The sequence below is a fragment of the Ostrea edulis genome, chromosome 4, assembly GCF_947568905.1.
Source record: "Ostrea edulis chromosome 4, xbOstEdul1.1, whole genome shotgun sequence".
NCBI classification, from domain to species: Eukaryota; Metazoa; Mollusca; class Bivalvia; order Ostreida; family Ostreidae; genus Ostrea; species Ostrea edulis.
This window is the reverse complement of record NC_079167.1, coordinates 45,600,885-45,622,444: the sequence shown is the minus strand read 5'-3', so window position 1 is coordinate 45,622,444 and position 21,560 is coordinate 45,600,885. Positions and strand designations below refer to the sequence as shown.

The 21,560-nt window shown below is 35.0% G+C and overlaps 1 long non-coding RNA gene across 1 annotated transcript; it reads right to left on the bottom strand.

Annotated features, from left to right (window-relative positions):
* Positions 1 to 6,390: 6,390 nt before the first annotated feature.
* LOC125671064 (uncharacterized) lies at positions 6,391 to 13,086 on the bottom strand. Its single transcript, XR_007368487.2, has 3 exons — positions 12,772 to 13,086; positions 9,681 to 9,804; positions 6,391 to 7,378 (listed from the first exon to the last, which is right to left on the bottom strand). It is a non-coding gene; the product is annotated as an uncharacterized LOC125671064 (long non-coding RNA).
* Positions 13,087 to 21,560: the final 8,474 nt, after the last annotated feature.

Sequence of the window (21,560 nt, the reverse complement as noted above, 5' to 3'; positions counted from 1 at the left end):
TTCTTGAGAAGAAGATTTTTAAAGATTTTTCCTATATATTTGTATGTAAAACTTTGATCCCCTATTGTGGCTCCATCCGAGCCCCGGGGGCCAGGATTTTAACAATTTAGAATCTGCACTATATCAGGAAGCGTTCATATAAATATCATCTTTTCTTGCCCAGTGGTTCTTGAGAAGAAGATTTTTTAATGACCCTACCCTCTTTTTACCTTTTCTTGATTATCTCCCCTTGGAAGGTGGCCTGGCCCTTTATTTTAACAATTTAGAATTCCCTTTACCTAAGGATGCTTTGTGCCAACTTTGGTTGAAAATGGACCAGTGGTTTTTAAGAAGAAGTTAAAAATGTTAAAAGTTTACAGACGGACAGACAGACGGACGGACGGACGGACGGACGCCGGAATACGGGTGATCAGAAAAGCTCACTTGAGCTTTTAGCTCAGGTGAGCTCAAAAAAACGAAGTACCGCGAAGGGAAGATTTCACAGAATATACGGACGTCTTCTGGAGAAAATTCAGGATGAAGAAGAATTAGAAGTAATCAAACAGATGTTAGATGATCTAGAACAGTCATACAAGGGCATGGAAGTTCGGCATTGTGAGTATCTAGAGAACTTTGATTCAGACAATGAAGACGACAAAACTAAAGTGGACGAAGTGAACCACGATATGAACACTTTATACAAAGAGTTGTGTAAAGCGAGATCCCTTTGTTTCAAATTAACAACACAAAGGAATGCATTGAAAGAAAAGTGCGGTAAAAACCAATCTTTAAAGGTGAAAAAATTGGATCCACCACACTTTAGTGGCAAGATACGGGACTATCCTAGCTTTAGATTGGATTATATTACCCACATGATTCCGACTTATGGAGAAGATCCATTCGCTTTGAAAAGTTCTTTGTCTGGAGAACCCTTGGAAATTATTAAGGGAGTGGACAATAACTTTGAGGAGATGTTGAAGCGTCTTGATCTAAAATATGGAAGGCCAGAAAAGTTAACAGACACTGTTTTGACTGACATAAAAGCACTGGAAACAGTTCCGGAAGGAGACAGTATGAAGTTTATAGAAATGGTGGAAACTGTGGAGGGATGTTGGCTAATTCTAAAGCATATGGGCTTGGAAAGAGAAATGAATACTGCTACCATGATAAGTGAGATTGAAAAGTTATTACCATCTATTCAGAAGAGAGAATGGGCCTTACGGAAGCTTAAGCTAAAGTCTACAGACTTCTCTGAATTCTTGAGATTTCTTTTGGACGAGAAGACCGCGATTGAACACATGACTTCAGATATTAGAGGTAGTGAAACTGACAGTGTTTCCCGTAAGGGACGGATACATACCATGACAAATTTACAAGAGGAGAAAAATGACAAAGTTGACAATGCATTTGTTAATGTTATACAGAGTCAAATGCAACAAAATGAACAGAAAATGCAACAGGTGATTGATGGACTAGCACAAGTAACGGATGCTCTTCTTAACGGCAAACAAAAGGGTGTGACACATAACACTACCAGAAATGACATTCCTTTAAGAAAAAAATGCTGGTATCATGAAACAGATAATCACTTCATCGGAGACTGTACAGGTTTTTCTGCCTTGGATGGAGAAACAAAGATGGAATTACTAAGAAGAAATGGCGCTTGTTTTAGTTGTTTGAAAAGTGGCCATCTTTCAAAACGGTGTGTAAACAGAAAACCTTGTGATATCACAGACTTTCGTCAACAAAAATGTGGTAGATTTCATCACCCATTCTTACACGGGGCAATCTTAAATGCAAGTGCGCATCATCATAACGTGAACATAGTTAATGAAGAGCAAGGAAAGGGAGTCATTCTCATGATCAGTAAAGTGAAAAGCAACAGTGTGTCACTAACTACATTATGGGATCCCGGAGCTAATATATCACTTCTGACGTACGAATCGGCTAGAAAGCTTGGACTGAAGGGACGTGAAGTAACATTGTCAATAACAAAGGTGGGAAATACATCTGAGTGTATTCAAAGTAAGGAATATTTGCTGCCACTGACAGACATGAATGGCAAGGTCTGGCAAGTCAAAGTATATGGAATTAACAAAATTACAGCAGATATTTCAAAGGTGGATGTCCATGGAGTAGTGAAATTCTTTAAAGGGGTCAAAGAGGGAGACATCTTGAGACCTGAAGGAAAAGTGGATCTGCTTATAGGAGCCGATTGTTGCATTTTATTACCGGAGAAAGTTGATCAGATTGGAAATCTCCAATTGATGCGGAACCAATTTGGATATTGTATTAGAGGAAGTCATGACAATTTACGAGTACCTGTTACAGAAGAATCAAATCTTGTGTGCATTCATCATACTTCAGGAAGGATAATTGAGCCTATTCGGTTGAACTTAGGCAACTTTAAGACTGCTGTTGATTAATTTTTCGACATAGAAAGTCTCGGAACTTATTGTGTGCCAAAGTGTGGAAGTTGCAGGTGCGGGAAGTGCCCACCAGGTAATGGAAGTTATACTCTGAAGGAAGAACGTGAGCTACACCCTATAAAGGATGGACTTCAATATGACAAATTGGGTAAATACTGGACCACTACATATCCGTGGGTTAAAGATCCAAAGTATCTCCCTAACAATGTGAACGCAATGCAGCAATGTATCGATTGAGATCCACAGAGAGACGTTTGGAAAGAGCAGGACCAGATTACAGTAAAGCATATGGTGACCAGATTATGGATATGATGGAAAGGAGCGTGGCAAGAAAATTAACTGATGAAGAGATGGATACACACGATGGGCCTATTCACTACATTCCACACCACGAGGTCTTAAAACCAATTTCCAAATCAACACCTGTGCGGATCGTATTTGATTCATCATCGTCGTATATGGGTCATGTATTGAATGAATATTGGGCAAAGGGACCAAATGTTCTGACCTTTTAGGGGTCATCATCAGATTTAGACAAAGGAAAATAGCTTTTGCAGGAGATATCACCAAGATGTATAATGCAATCAAACTATGTGAAAGAGATCAGCATACACACAGATTTGTATGGAGAGACTTGCAGTTAGACAAACTACCTGATCATTATGTATTAACATCAGTGACAAGTTATGACATTGTTAAATTTGTTTATAGAAAAAACAAAACAAAAATCTGTCCAGGTCTAGTTTTGCACTCAGAAAAATGCAGCGAAATATTTGTGAGACTTTACACCAGCACTAGAAATGAACGAATACATTGTGTAAATAGCCTAACCCCCTCGTTTCCACAGAAGTCAGTACTGGGCACGATGTCGGCTTTATGAATCACTTTAAGACATTGTGTTTTGTTTAATCATATACAACGTTCTACAAAAAAGTAGTAACTATTTTGATTTACCTATTTGGTAGGTTTCACCGAGTCTAATACGTTATTTTCATGTCCCACTATGGCTACTACTGTACTAGATACTAAGGGCCTAGGGTTCCTAGACAACTAGGCCTTCTGCATAGATCTGCAAGTTACACTGCAACATCGTCGTCTTGTCTAAGTCTTCCGTTGAATTTGACCAATGGTAGCTTATCAAACGTTGACAAACAAATACGTACCCCCATACATCCCAAACTAATACATTTAATACACGAAGTGTTGGTAAACAACGAGAAACCGGAAGTAACCCCGCTGAACATTTTTGAAGCGGCGTGACTAAACACAGAATAAAAACCGTGTTCCGAAGGAACTCGAAACACGGCTATTAAAAATTACGTCACAACAATATTCAGTGGAATGGTGAAAGAGACGTTCCGGTGTTTTTAAACTGGGCTCATGAAGAAGCAATATATTGTCTAGAATGAATGTTAGTCGTCAGAGGAAATAACAAGTTATTTCTTGGGTATGGAAAGCCGTAGGGTACCCCCACATTATTATTATTTTTCCCTATATAAAATACCAAAATTATTATCTCTTCCAAAAATAAAAATTTTCCCCCTATTTGCCGATATTATTATTATATCGCAGCGATAATAATCATCTGTCCCGAATCTCAGACACCAAATTATAATTTCATCCCCAAAAGAAAAATATTCTTCATTTATGACATTATTATAATTATAAATACTGCCGCAATAATTATAAAAACTGACCCGATTTAAAGTCACACATTATCTTTATAAATATAATCTTTCCACCACCATAATAATTACTGAACATCGCCAACAATAATTATCTTTTATATTTGAACGCTACAGAATATAATCTGTACTGACAATAATAATTCTGGACCAGCCAAAAAGACAAGATTATTATTTGGACGCTTGAAACAGAAAACGTTTGTCTGACTCGGATTCACAATAATAATCTCCGACTTCAGATTGGCAAATATTATATGAAGCGTGAAGGCAGATATTATTTCATGCGTGACTGTGCAAGCGGTTGGTCGAGAGGGAAATCACGTGACGTAGTTTCACTTTGACTTTATTATGGAAATGATTGTTTGTCGAAAAGGTATCCTGGTATGTGTTTCTTTTGGAGGATGATAAATGTGAATAATTCAATGAATAAATCTTTGTTGGAACTGGAGTATAACATTTTATATCTTTGTGACATGATAGATAGAAAGGGAATTTTATCAAACACACTGGCCAGCTGCACAAGCAGTTTTTTTTTTCGTAACACAGGCCACCCTAGGGCTTAATTACGCAAAATGATATAGGGCTCACGGCGCGTGTGACCGGTCAACAGGAGATGCTTACTCCTTCTAGGCACCTGGTCCCACCTCTGGTATATCCAGGGGTCCGTGTTTGCCCAACTTTCTATTTTGTATTGCTTACAGGAGTTACGAGATTGATCACTGTTCGTTATCTTCACCTTTCATGGATCTCTTTAATCTGTGTTTTGTGTTGATTTCTTAATGTACTGAATAGGGTGTCATCACATGAGGTGTCCATTTCTGGTACAGGAACAACCCTATCCGGGGAGTGGGCTTGTCAGTACTAAGTATAGCACCTCCACCGCTAAATCCCACATCATTTTGTATACATGACCATCCTTCTGCTTAGATAATTCACAAAGGTGGTACTAAGTACACATACGTCATGCAGTTAATTGTTTCCCAGCTATTCACACAACCATCTAAGGGTGCATACAATGTATAATTAAGGAGGTACCTTACATCGTCATAATGACTGATTTCCTTTTAAAACATGGATGAAAAAAATCAGTATCAGCAACATTTATCTATTCCTTTTGGATTTAACTACCTAGCCAAGTAGCTCAGTAGGTTAGCAAACTGACTGCTGATCTGTAGATTGTGCGTTCGAGTCCCCAGATTTCTACTAAAACTGCATTTTTGACATTAAAATGAAGTAAATTAAAAAAAATTCAATATCAAAATATTGTTGTACATATCCTTAGGATTACAAGGAGAAAGCTTTAAAAACCTGGCTTATATTTGCCATGATTGTCATGCAATAAATTTGTGCACGATTCAGTTATTGCTTTTCATTAATCTAATTGATGTGTATATCAACGTGGTGGAGATACTGCTCACATTCAAATTTGGAGCTCAGTATAAATGATTTGATCGAAGATATCTAATTATTTTAATATGTTTTTGTATAAGAATTAATGCACAGAAGAGAGCTACAATTCAATAAGATCATTAATTCAATTATAGAAATGTTGAATTGATGATATCTCTAATTATATAGTTGCTCTCTCTAAAAGAATTATTGCATACATCTGCAGTCAATTAATGTTATATTTAATCCAATTGTAGAGAGCAATACATCAATTACAGTGCACATTAAATGAATTATTGCTCTCTACAATTGAATTGTAGCTTGCACCAATTCAGTTGTTGATATCATCAATTCATTTCAAGAGAGCAACAATTCAATCATAGCGCACATCAATTCAGCAGAATAATTACTGCTATCACCAATTCAATTAATGTATGCAAAAATCCTGAAATGAAAATATGTTAAAATTATTTGAGGAGATCATTGACTTGTTGCATGCTTCAAATGAATTGATAGTATCTTCAAAATAATTAAAGATGCCTTAAATTATTTGAGTTTATATTGATTTGGCACTCCATACAACTGAGCCAAAGACCTCAATAAGCTTGTCTGATCAGAATGTCATTGTTGCAAGTCCTCTTTCAATTTTTCATTTGGCATTTCAATGAAACTTAGTAGAAAGTTTATCTTTGAGTAAAGAACTTTTAAGTTTGTTCATTTCAGGTTCCATGCCACCCCCAAAAGTGAAATGGACCTTATATCAATTCATGAAATATAATAAAAACCAAAACATGTTAAAGCATCTGCCATATTCAAGTGGTCCAGTGTTTCTTAACAAAGAATGACTACCAGAAAACCATCCATATAAGAAGGTTAAACATTTTTTTTTCCATTGAGACGTACCGGTAGTACATACACAAGAAAGATATTTCATTGAACTGAGAATCAATTCCAAAATACTTTTAAATAATTGTTATAATGAGGGTTTTAGGAGAAATCAACACCAATCATGGTTCAAAGAGTTATATTGTCTTAATCACATTAACCCTAAAATATTTAAACAATGTCACATCTAAAACATATATATACAAGTATGTGGATGCATACTGTAATTTACATTATAGCAACCAACATGACTATTTTAGATCAGAACCTTGCTTTGGCAACCATAGTCTATTACAGCACAAACACTTTAAGTATCAAAGACAATTCAATAAATACATGTATATAATTTATTACACAATCATGCATATCTGACATTAATAATACATATCAGAAGGTGCTAAACATTTTGAATATATAAATGCATAGTAAATAAAAAAAAAAAATTCTGTAAACTTCTCCTGTGGTTAGCAAGTTTAACAGTACAAAGGTATGGCTTGGACAAAATTCATGGATGTTTTTGTAGGGGATGGTGGAGTGGGATGGGAGAGTTCAAAGAACAAATTCTGTTCATGAATAGCCTTTAGCATTCATACCAAATGAAATTCTGTAAAGTTCCACATTTAAAATATTTCAAGGATAAAAAAAAACACCCCCAGAAAATGTGAATACATGAAAATGTATCTGATTAGTTAAATACATAAAACTATGAAACACAAATCAGCTGGCAATAAAAGCAGGTGTACAAAGTCATGGAAACAAATGTATATTCTACAACATCTTATGATGTTAAAGAATCATCAAATGCATCATGCACTCCCTCATATATATGTAGAGATGATGAGAAGAGGTCCAGTCTCTCAAGGTGTCAGGCAAAGGCAGATCATGCTGATGCAAAATAGATGTTGCCACACATGTAAAATCTTCATCAAGATCTTGGAAATTGTTTAATTACGAGTCTCTGTAAATGAGGCGCTGTATTTTGTTGAACTGCATAGAAGTATTGTGAAGCACCTAAAATAGAAAAAAAATCTATTATAATTGCACAATGAATCTCTAGACATATTCAACATACCCAGTATATAAATTGAACAAGAGGCCCACAGGCCTAAATTTATCGGTCACCTGAGTACTAGTGAAAAATTATCACTACTCCCAAGGGCTATGGAATCTAGAAATAATTTCCTGTTCTGAAATCTAATCTAAATTTTTAACATTCAGCAAAAGTATAAAACAAGATGTGTTCTTACAACTTCAATGCCCTCATAAGTGCATACATTGATGAAAGGCTTCACATAATACAAGAGATGTTTGTAAAACACATATACCCCCAGGGTGCAAAATTGAAAAGAGTTATACACACACATCATTCAATTGATAGTAGTATCATCAATACAAAATATTGAGCGGAAAATATCTTCCTATGTCAAGAGTGGCTTGACCATGTGACCTCAAAATCAATAGGGGTCATCTTCTTCTGAAGATATACCAGTGTACTAAGTTTGATGTCTGTCAAGCAAAGGGTTCTCTAGACATTAAGTGGTCAGTGTATTCCTATGTCCAGTTTGACCTTTGACCATTTGACCTCAAAATCAATAGGCGTCATCCACTCCTTAGGATGTACCAGTGTACCAAGTTTGATGTCTGTCAAGCAAAGGGTTCTCAAGATATTGAGCGGACAGTCTATTCCTATGTCCAGAGTAGATTGACCTTTGACCTGAAAAACAATATGGGTCCTCTTCTCATAACCAACCCACATATGAAATATCATTATGACCAAGTGAATGGTTCGCAAGATATTGAGCAGACAACATGTGGTCTACCGACCGAATGACAGGTGCAAAACAAAATACCCCTCTTCTTTGAAGAGGGGCATAATAGGCATATCAACATTAAAAGATTTTACTAATTTGGACCCATCCTAGAGTCAAAACCCTGGGTTGTGAAATTCACCATTTTTTTTTTTTTTGTACATCTTTTTCTGCTATTCCTTGGTATGCATTTAAATTTCATACAGCATCAGCAAACTTGTACAAAAACACTATATTCAAGTTTGGCCCCATCCTGGGGTCAGAACCCCTACCCCGGGGATCATGAAATTTACAATTTATGTCCCCCTTGTCCAAAAGACGCTTCATACTTAATTTGAAAAGAATTGGACTAGTAGTTATCAAGAAGAAGCTAAAAATGTTCAATTGTTAACGCATGACAGCGGACGACAACCAATTTAGTATCAGGGGTCCGTGTTTGCCCAACTTTCTAATTTGTATTACTTATATGAGTTATGAGATTGATCACTGTTCGTTCATCACCTTTCATTGTAATCCCAACCTAAGGGTCATGACATAACCTAACTTCAATTCACATACTGTATACCAACTTCCATTCATGACGATTAGTTGACAATTTAGCAATTTACAACTGGTTCTCGGTGACCAATATTCGCGACCAAGATAATCTTAAACAAATACAAAATACATTAATGATAAAGTTCTCGCAAACTTCACGAAAATTTCTCACATGCGAATAAAAGTTGGTTTACAGTATCATGGGTATGCCTCAATATCAATATGACAAACATGACCTTGCTATTCTGGAAAAGAACCTTTTTAAAAGATATTCCTTTCTGAATGCATAAACCTACTTCATGAACCACAATTTGACTAAACTTGAATCTACACTATGTCGTCAAGCTTTCATGAACATTTCAACTTGTCTAGCCAGTGGTTCTCAAGATAAAGATTTTTAAATGACCCCACCTATTTTTGCCTTTTCTTGATTATCTCCCCTTTGAACATTTAAACATCCCAATTATCCAACTTTGAAGGATTATTTGTGTCAAGTTTAATTGAATTTGGCCAGGTGGTTCTAGAGAAGATAAAATGCAGTTTACAAACAGACAGATAACAGACAAGAGGTGGTCAGAAAAGCTCACTTGATCTACTAATAATAAATATATCATGTCACTGTGTGCGTAAAATCTCACATAGATATATACATGTAGTATAGTTCGTCAATACAACCTCGCATTGGGTCAAATGCTGTCTGACGTGTTTCATACCGATTGTTAAGCCGTTCTTGGCACACTGATTTGACTGCGGATAACTCCGTTTACCTGATCAGGATATGGGGCTCACGGCGGGTGTGACCGATCAACAGGGGATGCTTACTCCTCCTAGGCACTTGATCCCACCTCTGGTGTGTCCAGGGGTCCGTGTTTGCCCAACTATCTATTTTGTATTGCTTGTAGGAGTTATGAGATTGATCGGTGTTCGTTATCTTCACCTTGCATGTAGCACTTTTTTATTCGTGTTACCTTGATTTGCTCCAGATTTTCCCTAAGTAACTGAATTGCCATTTCCTTCTAAACAGGATTCAATGAAATGCTGCAACGATTCCATTCTCTGTTCCAGGATCCACACAGATCTTTTAAGGACACCCTTAAAAAAATATGACAAAATCTCAAACTTTAAACTTCCATACATGGAATTTTAACATCAGAGCAGATTCTGTCTCATTTCAATTCTTGTGTAAAGGGACAGTCTAGGGTAATTCCATACATTTTATATCCAGGTCCAAAAGAAAAACAAGTTTTCAGTGTTTAGAAATAATTATATTCTGTTGTAGTTGAACATATATGTTATAGATATAAAACATTATCTTATGTCCAAGGGCAGTGGTGGATTTAAGGGGGGAGGGGGGTCCAAGGGCAGTGGTGGATTTAGGGGGGGGGGTTGCAGCCCCCCCCCCCCAATAAATTTTCAAATTTAAGGTAAATCGTGGTATCTTGTTTAGAAAAGTATACTAAACGATAAAACCGATACTTATTTCACCTTATTAAAAATAGAAAATAGTACAAATGACTTAAATAGGAGATGTATTTCAAGCCCTATAAAATCTGTAAAAATCCAAGAGCTTCCGGGGGCTTTGCCCTCTGGGCCCCCACCAGGGCTTTGCTTTGGACCCCCTGGAGGCCTCAAGGCAGCCCCCAGACCGCCTGCTTAATAAAGTGGCGACATTAATATTTAGTAAATATTGTTAATTGAAACTGAAGCAATTTTTTGCCATTGGTGTAACATGAGGTTAAAGATTATGATACTTTATCAAATTATCAGGAACTGAAGTTCTCTGATTGGTCCAGACTTTCTTTCCAAATGGGTGTACCTCAGAGTGAGTTCACCTTAAATGAAGTTCCAGGAGGTTTATTCGGGTTCCCCTCTCAAGAAACTGTAGATTTGCTTACAATTTTATCAACCAATCAAATTGCACATTTTAACGGATGTGTTGTGAAGATACACAATGGCAGACGCCAAGTATCAAAGAGACAAAACACCTTTATTACTTATTGATGGAATATTTATTGTTATAATACTCTTTTCCACTTTTTAAAAACAGTTTTGATTCAGAAACTGTTTACATATACCTAGCTGCAATAATGTAGCCCTATCCAATTTTTTTTATTCTGACGTTTTCGGGATAGGGCTACAATTCCATAGGATCTCCGTAATGGTGCAAAATAATTTTATGAATAACCGATAATAAACTCTGTGTATTAGTCCCAAATGTTGTTTGCACCAAAAGGAGTACCAACTTTGTGCTCGGGCATGTCTAATAAAGGTGTTTTTCATTAAATATAATGTACAGCATGCAAAATTCTTCGTCTGCTCCGCCATGCTTGTTATCGCGAGATCTCGTAGGTGGATCTAATGAAAAACCTAAACATTGACAATCAACGCGAAAATGTAGTTACTCGAGCCACTTCGACAAAGAAAGGAAAATCATATTGTTGCAGAAAGAATTTACACTCTGCTGTTCGGTTTTTAACTTGATATTAAATTCAAACCTTTTCAATACCGACGAAATAGCTTTCGCCTCCATACTTGTCCATTGATGTAAATACTACCTTATATGGCATATGCAAATGACTTGACAATCGGAAGTTGAAACTTCAGTACATCAAACATGGCGCACAAATATGAATCGAGAAATTGGAATTTATCGAAATTGTTGAAAACGGTAGAATAGAGCCTCACAAATCTTAAGTTGCAGGTTGTAAGTTTATATATTGACTAAGAAACATAGAATATCATTTTATTTACGTAAAGAAAGTCAGGAAATGTATAGAAGGAGCGCAAATGTTGCGGGAGTGAATCACTCCCGCATTTGCACCATTACGGAGATCCTTAGGAGTTGTAGCCCTCTCCCTAAAAAAAAAAAAAAAAAAAAAAAAAAAATCAGAGAGGGCTACATTATTGCAGCTAACATATACCCAGTAATTATGGTGGTTTTTTTTTTTTTTTTTTTTTTTTTTTTTTACATAACACATCTTATTTTGTGTCTATATTTGCTGGAGGCGGAAACTATATAGTCTATAGTGTCAAAAATGTTGTAAAATTCCTGATTATTCAATAAAATGTTTATTGACTTTTGAATTCAGTCTACTCTGTCTTGGTCAACCAATACCCGACTAGTTCCATATAGTTACGAGTAGACCTCATTAAAAGTCAATAAGTGTATAATGTGATCAAGCAACTACGAATAGGAGAGAGCAATATCAGTTACACACAACAAATGAATTCTACAGTATATCTACAATTGAATTTAACTTTCCTAAACATTCATCACCATAGAACATTACAGACCAAAGGGGGGGGGGATGGATAGTGGTATTATTTGGTGAACAAAAGTTATTTTCCTTCCATTTAACATGACTGCATTTCAATTCACTGCCAAGGGGGGGGGGGGGATTCCATGAACATTTTCATAGTAAAGTAACAGTTAAACTTTGTTAAAAAAAATAATAGGAGGGTCCCCTCTCCCAATACTATGTGCCTGGGACTGTACAATTTAATTACATCCTAAAATATCATTATTGTGTCTCCATAATATACTATATAGATCTACAGATAGATCTACAGATAGACAATTGTACCGAGATGATGTTTGGCACCCCCCCCCCCCCCCCTTCTTCGACCCCACCGAAAGCAATTGGATGACTGCGACAGTCTGAATACCCTTGCCTTATTTTATTTTGAGGAAACAGGCTACTACTACTAGCGACTAAGTTGTGTCACTTATACTTCTATCAGTGATAGGGTCATACATGTACATGTAATGATGCATACATATTTATCTATCGGAGCATTTTCAAGCTACAAATAAATGATGGGGCTACAATGGCTTGAACACTCTTTCAAGAGGAAGATGCTGGTGACATCAGTTGTAACAGGGAATTTAGAATGAATTCATTAAAACCCACTGATAATGTCTTAATGATGAATACCTGTACTGACCCTATGACCCTAGTCTGAGAATATGGCCAATGTTAAGCTTTTTAGAGCGCCTAACACATGATGAGGTACCTGACCGTTGCACATAATCACACATGTATGTTATTGTAGCCTTACCTCTATCCATGAGTCAATAAGTTGAATAACGGTTAGGTCTGTCGGACAAAAGTCATACGTGCCGCTTGCGTCACGTGCTAATCTCTCTCAATGGGGTGCTTCTTTTCGTCACGCTTCAAATAATATCTGCCTTCACGCTTCAAATAATATCTGCCTTCACGCTTCATATAATATCTGCCAATCTGAAGTCGGAGATTATTATTGTGAATCCGAGTCAGACAAACGTTTTCTGTTTCAAGCGTCCAAATAATAATCTTGTCTTTTTGGCTGGTCCAGAATTATTATTGTCAGTACAGATTATATTTTGTAGCGTTCAAATAAAAAAAGATAATTATTGTTGGCGATGTTCAGTAATTATTATGGTGGTGGAAAGATTATATTTATAAAGATAATGTGTGACTTTAAATCGGGTCAGTTTTTATAATTATTGCGGCAGTATTTATAATTATAATAATGTCATAAATGAAGAATATTTTTATTTTGGGGATGAAATTATAATTTGGTATCTGAGAATCGGGACAGATTATTATTATCGCTGCGATATAATAATAATATCGGGCAAATAGGGGGAAATTTTTATTTTTGGAAGAGATTATAATTTTGGTATTTTATATAGGGAAAAATAATAATAATGTGGGGGTACCCTACGGCTTTCCATAATTGGGAACATATAAAAACAAACACGATAAAACTCCTTGTGTGTAGATCAGTTACATAGGCCTAGTGTTTTGAACAATAAATTCTGTATCTACCCAATATTCATTAAAATATAGATCTATAAAAATAATAATATAGTCAATCCTTTAATTCATTTCCCGCACCCTTTAATTTAGAGATGCATACGAATTTAATGCGCATTAGTTTACTTCGCATTAAATATTACCGCCGTGTGAACGCTATTTAATTCGAATTAATTTAATGCGCATTATTTTACTTCGCATCAAATTTAATGCGAAGTAAAATTTAATACGCATCCGTGTGAACGAGTCATAAAGATTTCTTCGAAAAAATGTATAATTCAAATCCAACAAAAAATCAACAGACTGATTGAAATGGATCACAGATTAAAATGTATCACAATGAGGGAAATTGGGATGTTTTTGACAATGCAGAAAGAATTAAAAGGATCAGTAAATGATGTCATAATACTTGCCCTTCGACCTTTAAATATCACTTTGACCTTTAACATAAAGCATGGAGAATCCTTATGCAGATATCCAAATATCAGGGCTCTACCATATAGAAATCTCATGCAAATGATTATGCACATTTTTAATGTACGCCCGAGAATGTCCAATATATATATATATATATATATATATATATATATATATATAGGATGTTTCTATTCGTTTTTCACAGGGTAGGGTAAATAATTCATATTTTTCATTCCAAAGATAACTGATGATTGCAATACTATACTTTTTTTCTGGCATGTTTTCAAAGAAATGAATTTAAACTAATTTCACATGTTTTGAACTACGTGAAGTAAATTACTTTAATAGAGTATGAACTCCCCATCTCCATTCTTAATATTAATTCATCATATCCACATTTTCGAATACTGGATGCCTGATATCATCATTGAAAAACACTAGATATCTATAGATAATTAAAATCAGCGCGTCGGCTTTACTTCCTATTACCAGCCCGTCAGAGTTATCGCGCTTTGATGACTCTTGCGCGTCAATGAACAAGTCTCGCGAGCATATGCGAGATTACCACGTTGACCCCCCCCCCCCCCCCCTTTAAATATATATATATATATATATATATATATATATATATATATATATATATATATATATATATTAAAAAAAAAAAGTGGTGCCATATGGTCAAATAGCCCATTAGTCAAATTACATTAGAAAAAAACTAACACTAATATATAATACTAACGTGTTCTTGAATCTATTTCAAATATTTCAAAAATCGATGTTTTCTATCCGAATTCCATCGAAAGTTGTGATTTTTGATATAGCTTAGTTCGGGTAACATAACAGTTGTGTTAATTAGTGTTATAAACGTCACAATTTTTTTTAATGCAGTTTGACAGATGTATAATTATTTTAAAATATTGGAAAAGGAGGGGGGGGGGGGGGTACATTGTATACTTACAAAGTCCATGCCATATGAACCTGCGCTAATTGTATGACAAAATATCTTCATAGTCTGACAGAATAACTTTAAAAGCATATGAATCCCATTACTTGTAAGAAAATTTCGTTATGTTGGATGTGCATAGGTTTTTTGGTTTGCAATTGGTTATAATTCGGATTTAGTGCCGTATTATGTGGGTGATGACTAGATGAAGCTGTGAAACAGGTGACCCACGAGTTACTTGCCCCTGATCATAGATAGAAAGATAAGTCGTACGTCGAATAATATTTCGTAAAGAAATGTGTTTACGATGAAGAAGGCAAAGAAAATTGTTGGGATTTTTTACTAATTAAGATTACTAATTAAACTCTAATTAGCTCAACTATTAAAAATGTAAGAAATAAATAAAGCTATGAACGCAATATGGAGAGAAATACGATTTGATAGAAAGTGTACAGAGTATTATTTAATTAACATAATTAATCAAACCCTAATTCTCTCAGATGTTAAAAACAGTAAGAAATTTGATATCAAAAACTGTAAGGGGCGAGATCAAAAGATTGATTTCGGATAAAAATCTAAATTCAAATAGTTAGGGGGAGGGGAGGGGGGGGGGTAAAACTTCTGTAAGTTTCTCTCATCCGACATCGATTACACATTAGTCGAAAAAGGAGAAAGACAAGTGACTGTTAAAAACTACATGACGACATTACATTTTAATGAACATTTGATAGTTTTAATCTACACTTTCATTTGTGAATAAACAGAAGATAGGGTATACAGAGTTATTTATGCTCGTTTGTTCTTACTTGTTAATCGATTATAGTTTAAACACTCATCATATCTAGTTTAGGGGGTCGTTGCGGGGGGGGGGGGCGTAAAAACTATGTGAATTTAGTTTTTTTGTCAGACATTGAACTTTTGATCTCGCCCCTAGGAAGTAGATAAAACAACGAATGCAACATGGAAAAAAAATAATATTTAATAAGAAGTCTTATCAAAAGCAATACTGATGATGCCTAGCGGTGGTCAAAGTAACATATCTTTAGAAATTATTTTTGAAAGTACAGAAGGGTATTTTTGATCGAAAGTTAATCATAGAAATTATTTTAATTACGCATTCAGTACACAAAATCAACACAAAACTTTCATTCAACTTATAACTCAATAAAAAGAGCATTCCTCAAAATCTGCTTTTCACGGATATCGAGTTAATTATTAAGGCTCAACTAACTACAGATCCAGGTCGATATATACACCTACTTTTGAGGGATACCAGATAAGCTTTGCCATCCAGCGAGGCCTATGCTAGCCCTGCCTTTCAGTGATATCAAGTTTTTTTGTTTTTTGGTTTTTTTTAGTAATTTATTTGTTTTTTGACACATACAATATAATCACACAGACAAATAAACAAACGGACAATCAATCATACATACATTTGATTTGAACATATTTTATTGTCTGGATGTTATTACAAACGGACTGAGCACAAGTTCTTAAAACGTAGAACGCCCTCTCCTATATGACAATTGATTACATATATGATAATATTCAAGAAATGAAACACAAAGGTATATCTAAGGTCAAAAATGATTAGCTTTCATAAAGCAATTATATCTGTAGATATATAAGTACAATTGATTAATATATACATGTATGTACAATTGATTAATATATGCATGTAGTACGTACAAAGTAATCGCTATGTAAATTCCATCAACTAAAAACGACCAGATCTCTTTATAAATAACTGAACATAGGAAAATAAGTCTTCATTTTCTGTGGTACTGATTGCGTTATCTCCCCATAATAATACATGCGTGTCTACTATATGCAAATTATTCATTCTAAAAATAGCATTAAATAGTTCATTTCTTGGGGCGGTGTATTTTGCACATGAGAAAAAGAAATGGTAAGCATCTTCTATTTTACCACAAGTACACAAAGGACTGTCAATGATGTTACATCTAAATAAATCTATATTCAATACACAGTTGTGTCTTAGTCTCGTATGGGTTACGTTCCAGTAGCGTTCTCCGAAAGAAAAAAAAGGATGGAAGGTGCGATTTTTGGAGGCGTAATTTTTTTTAAAATGAGCTTAATGTCGTAGATTGCCTTGTTCCTAGGGGCAAGGAATTCAATTCACGTACCCCTCTTGATACAAAAGATGATTTATAGATGTTTAATCTGCATTTAGGAATGCCATAATTTTGCGATTGTCTTGTAACGTAATTTGATTCATGTGAACGAATATTTGGTAAATTTCTTTCAGATACTCGGGTACCATATTGTGATAAATTTCGTTCATAGTTATTCTTAAATTTGTCAATCTTCTAACAATAAGTGGTTCACACCCAGTTTCGAAATATAGAGATTCCCGTGATGCCAACGATGTTAGTCCAGTAACCAATCTTGCTGCTGCTAACTGTAGTTTTTCAAGTTTTTCAGAATCTTGATTTGAACACCCACCCCATACTTCAGATGCATATTCTAGAGGGGGTCTAATGAAAGTAGTATATAAAATAGCTAAAGTTTTCGAACTGACCTTGAACTGTAATTTTTTAAGTAGTCCAAGTTTTTTTTATAAGCATTGGCTAAAAGCGAATCAATGTAAGCTGACCATGTGAGATCATGTGAGAAAGTGATACCTAGGTGTTTATGTGTTGATACAAAATCTAAATTGCAATTTTGAAAATGTAGACAAGGGAAACATGTATTTTTCTTTGTACAAAAGAAGACGGCTTTTGTTTTCGAAGGATTAAAATTTAACAGTCATTGTTTAGACCATCGTTCAAGCCGAAGTAAATCATTATTCAGCACGCATTGGATATCATAGATATTGGTAGAACAGTTCTGCAAAGAATTATCATCAGCGTAAAGCCTACATAAACTTGACATATTTTTAGCAACATCATTGACATATATCAAAAATAAAAGAGGACCTAATACGGACCCTTGAGGGACTCCAACATGTAAAGGTTTGAAATTAGACATTACATTTCTATGCAATACCCTTTGAGTTCTGAAATTTAGATAGCTTTGAAACCATTGTAATAAGTTACCACTCACTCCATAAGTTTGTAGCTTAAAAAGAAGGCCCTTATGCCATACACGATCAAAGGCCTTTGACAAATCACAAAACACCATACAGCAACATTTGCCCTCATCTATGGATTTTGCTATATGATCATATGTTTCAATAAGCTGATAGGTAGTTGAATGACCAGGTAAAAAACCAGTTTGGTATTTGTAAAAAAGATCATTTGAGTGAAAAAAATTGTATACATATTTAAAAATAACACGTTCCATAATTTTACCAACACAACTCAACAATGATACAGGTCTATAATTTGACAATACTGATGGGTCACCTTTTTTAAACAAAGGAAGTACGTTAGCTACCTTCCATTGTTTAGGAAATGCACATTCTTTTAAAGACTGATTAAACAGAAAACACAACGGGGTTGAGACACTAAAGATTGTAGCCTTTAACATTCTATGGCTTATTTTATCTGGCCCTACAGCCTTGTTGACCTGGAGAATAGAAATTATGTCAATAATATCTTGCTCCACTAGTTTAATGCTGTTGAATACACTATTACAAAATAAAGAAAATGCTGGAAGTGTAGGTTCATCTTCGTGTACCCATGAAATAGACGCAAAAAAATTATTCAACGCTTCAACCTTGTCGGTATCACTGTAAGTAATATGTACATCGCCATTTTCTTTAATATCCTGAAGCGGTGGTATTTCGGTCCTGGGTTTAGTTTTAAATATATCTTTCAGAAGTTTCCAATACATTTTAGAACTTTTGATACTTGCATCAGTAAGATTCGCTTCTATATTATTATAATAGTTTGATATCGCTATTTTTTTCAAATTGTTAACTTTGTTACGTAGTTTTTAAAAAAAATATCCCAATCAGAATTGTTTTTTGTTTTGAGCGTTTTACTTCTCGCGCGGTTTCTTAGACGAATTATTTTCCGCAGTGCTGAATCGAACCATGGTTTATCTTTAGGTCTGATGGTGATTGTTTTTTCCGGAATGCATTGTTTTACATGGTTTAAGAAGGTTGTAGAAAAATTTCTCTCCGCCTGATCTATATCTTTCGCGTCATTGATAAGTTTGTTCCAATCTGAATTATGTGAGAGTGTATTTACTGTATCAAAATCTGCATTTTTGTATAACCAAACTTTACGCTCATATGACTGATTTTGGAGTGAATGTGATTTAAGATAGATGTATGTGCCTTTGTGGTCACTAAGAGTGTTTTCTACAGCTATTGTCCCCGAGTTAAATACATCGTCTTGTATAGCTTCACTAACAAGAATTGGGTCTATGAGAGTAACCGTGTTTTGCGTGATTCTTGTAGCTTCTTGGATCGTGTTTTCTAAGGAATATTTTAGAAGGATTTCATTAACTATGTGTGTGTTTGAGAGATTTAAGAAATTTACATTTACGTCACTAGAATTATGATTTTATTCGATAATTCAGCAGCCTTTTCAATGGACCATTCGAGTTTTTTGCAAAATGAATTTTCGGCGTTCGGAGGACGATATACACAACATAGAAGAATATTACAGGTAGGATCACCTATTTCTACCCATATGCATTCGATATCCGTAGGTTCTAGATCATAACGTCTATCAATGCGCAATGAATCGGATGCATATATAATTACACCGCCACCGTGTGAATTCCTATCTTTTCGAAAAATTGATTTAAATCCATCTATATAAATATCCTCGTTCATAACTGAAGCGTCCAGGTGCGTTTCTGTGAAACATAAAATATCAAAGTCTAACACGAAGCTCAAAAACTTGTCGAATTTATTTCTAATGCTCCTTGCGTTCAAGTGGAAAATATCCAATGTAAATTGTGTTACATGAAATGGCCCTGGGTTTGTTTCAACATCCCCCGATAAAAACAAAAGTAAGTTTATAATTTGAAACACGTAATTCATAAACAATACCTCTTGCACACCTTTTGACACTAAACGTATGATTTTCCAAAAGATATAATTTTTAAGACACTCTTTTAGAAAATAGACAAAATCATTAACTAATGAAATGCGAAATAACTGCGATTTGGTTGTACATCTACATTTACAGTAATATAGTCCAATTGCGGTTCGATATTGTTCAATTGTATTACCCATTATCAAATAAAAAAATCATACATTGTGTTGTCATGGAACCTACCGCAACGAAACCTATGGTATATTCACATACTGCATTTACATTTCAATGTTGACCTTTGATATCGGTTAAAAAAGAAAGAACAAAGTAAAAAAGGTAAACAAACAACAACAAAAGAAAACAGTGACTGTGTTCATCCCTAGGCAAAACCAAAAGCCTGTTGGAAGCATCTAGGTTAAATAACAAAAATGTTATGTACAAATATACATTTTCTGGTAGGAACAGCATACTTTGGAAGGAAAAATGAGGGTTACAATGTTTTTGTAATAAGTACATATATATTAGTACAAAGATGCATGTACAGGTGTACATGTACATATACAATGCAAAATGGAACTAATAATAGTAATAATATAATGGTAGTGATAATAATACAATTGCATGCTAAATCAAAGTGCGACTGTGATAATGAATACGTATGGAGGTCCATATTAATCAGATCCTGGCCTTGACACAATGTGGTAAAGGTCATTGAAGGAGCGGATCGGGTGTTTTGGCCCCCTCTCTTCAAATTTCACAAAGATGCGCCCGTCATTCGTCCAGTATGAGTTCACTTCACCTTCGCGTTTTGCTTTGGCCAATTCCTGAATCATTCCCTGCCGGTACTTCGTTAGGTCCTCTGTCAAGAATATTTGAGTATTTTTGAGTTTCCGTTTTTCTGAGTATACTCTGTTTTTGATTTTTCCAATTTTTGAAGTTACAGATTATCTGTATATTTCCACTTTTGTTGGGTTTGTCGATTATCTGTATATTTCCACTTTTGTTGGGTTTGCCGATTGGATGGGATCGGGAAATGTCATCGTCTGTCAGATCGATATTCATCTTCTTGCACAGCTCTGTAACTATCGCGTCGGTGTCTACACGATTTCGATGATGTTGCTGACGTTGTTGGCTGGGCACTGGACAGTTGTGGAACCTTAAGGAGTTTCTTCTGCCATACTGTTCTAGTTCATCTACCGATTCTTCCAAACCCCATATTTGTTTCTGAAGATCTGTATTGCATTCCTCTGCATCACTTAGTTTTTTTTTAAGCTCACTGATCTCTTCAGTTTTTTTTTTAATGTCTCTGTCAACTGATGAAATATTGACTGGACAGCCTTTTCTATAGAAGGTGTTATGGCATTGGCCAGTACAGGTACTAACTGTTGCATGAAACTTTGGTCACTCATAGCCGAATAAATCAGACCTGGTAAACTGTATGTTTGACCCTCGGACATACATTTCATTCTCTCCTGTGGTCACTTGCTGTACAGTATTGAAGCATAACAAAAAAAAAAAAAACATGTAAAAATAAAAAAGAAATTATTCAAAAATATTTTCCCATCTCTTCCACATTTTATCAAAGCTGTGCATTCTATGTTTTTGAATTGCAGCATATTTTTCCACGTGATATTTTAACTTGACATAATAATCCAACAAGGTTTGGTTCCTTATCCTGCATTAAACAGGTAAAGATGTATTGTTTAACATATAAAATTATAAAATTCATAA